The sequence below is a fragment of the Tenrec ecaudatus genome, chromosome 2, assembly GCF_050624435.1.
Source record: "Tenrec ecaudatus isolate mTenEca1 chromosome 2, mTenEca1.hap1, whole genome shotgun sequence".
NCBI lineage: Eukaryota > Metazoa > Chordata > Mammalia > Afrosoricida > Tenrecidae > Tenrec > Tenrec ecaudatus.
The window spans coordinates 50912924-50914939 of NC_134531.1; positions in this window are offsets into that span (position 1 = coordinate 50912924).

A 2016-nucleotide genomic window follows, 5' to 3' on the forward strand; every position below is an offset into this window, starting at 1 on the left:
CACAAAGTTCAAAAGTACAAGGACTTGCTTTATATTTTTTAGGAAATATATTTTATCTGTAAATTATACACATGCTGAAATATATCAGTTGATGAGAACTGACCAGAAGAGAGACTCGGCTGTGGTCTGGCTGAAGTCAAGGCCAGGATGAAGGTCATTTAGCTGCCTGAGGCCATAGTAAGCAAGAGGCTTCAAGTCCGAGTCAGAAGAGTAGCCAGAGTTTGCAATCCAAGCACTCAAGGGGAAAAAAACAACAATTTATAAGCTATAGATAATCTGAGAAGCAGGATTTAAAAGCCCAAAAAGATCATCTACTTTTAGACAAAAGAGTGTAAGAGGGAGCCCTATGAGGGAGACCCTGTCGACTGACCTCTCTCTCCTATGTGTTTGCAATAGCTATGGCTAGAAGGAGAATGCGTTAGCCACGGCAAACTAACCTATGGAACAAATGAGTCCAAAAGCTCAAAAAAAATAGAAACTTATTTTGTGTATTTCAACTGTACAACTGTCTCTTCAGGGAGAGCCATCTATACAGATTCAGGAACCCAAGCTCTCCCTGTCTCATGGCTCTACCCATCTCTAGGTACTCAAATATCCCTCCTCCTTAGGGGAGAGAACATGGAGGTTACGGCAATAACTTTTATAGGCAGTATTTAAAGCCCCATACAGCTGTAAGAGACCGTAAAATAGATCATTTAGTTGTGCACCAAGGAGGCCAAGTAAAGGATGCTTAACAGGCCACAGACAGCCCGAGTGAAAGAAGTAATGTGGTTTATTTTCCCCTCCTCTTTCTATGTAATCCCCAGGTGTCACCATGGATAACAAGAAGAGTCATGTGGAAACCAAAGTCCATTGGCAGTGCTCACAGAAAAAGTTCTACATTGGACTCTTAAAAAGTAGCCATCTAAATGAAACTGTAGGTCTCTAACTGTCAAGAAGAAAAAAAGAGTAAGGAAAATTGAAGATGCTTGGAAATAATTAGTCCAATAGACTAATGGACCAGATAAACATCAATTGCCATGACCTGACACCAGAACTACCTACTGGCTGACTACCACTGACAACTGCTCTATAAAGCATCACATTAGATGGGGTTTGTATTAGGCCGGGTGGACTAGAGAAACAAATCCAGAGACACTCATGTTCGTGTGAGACCTTTATATCACGTAGTTAGATATCATGAAACCATCCCAGCCTGGTCCAGATCAAGTCTGTTGTTGTAAATGAACGGAGACACAGAGGCACGAGAACCACACGGAACGCATCTGTAATAAAGCAGAAGGCTGTAGCTCGCTCAGGCATGTAGCAAGGAACTGGGCTGTGTCCTCTCTATTTATTCATTAGAAAAATGTGACTGGTTATATTTATTCAAATTGTATTTAAGTCTAAAAAACGACTTTCTCAAAACTACATTATCTAAGAAAACAAGTCATCTGGTGCTGTAAAGATACAATCTATAAAGCAAAGAACAAGGACCAAACAACCTCCAGGAATCACACACACACACAAGGAATGTTTGCATTTCCTTGAGAATCAACATGATCCACTTGCAGAACACGCTGACCCGAATGTGCATCCTTAAAGCCCTGATTTGTAAGCAAGTTCTAGCCATATTCTGGCTACATTTCCCCCTTTTTATAGCATCCAGGTGAAGAGAAAACACTGCAAAGGCAGCACGTCTCCTGCCTATCGGCCTTTGTTTGTGGAGGATTTTTCAGCAGACTATATTAAAGACAAAACAGATACAAATTATGCACAGAAACAACCCTGCAAAACAGCCAAGTATAGCTTTGAGGGGGAAGAGGGATAAGTTGATGGAGACTTTGCAAAAAACTGTCAAACACTTGAGTATCATCAAGCTGTTCTATTTGTTTTTATAAGTATACTAGATATGATACTGTAACTGCAAAATATCCTGTGATAGATTGTGATAATTCAATAGATGCCTTTTAACACGATCCCAAGGAAACAGAGTATCATTATAAATCACAGGAGTAAGACATATGGAGGTATGAT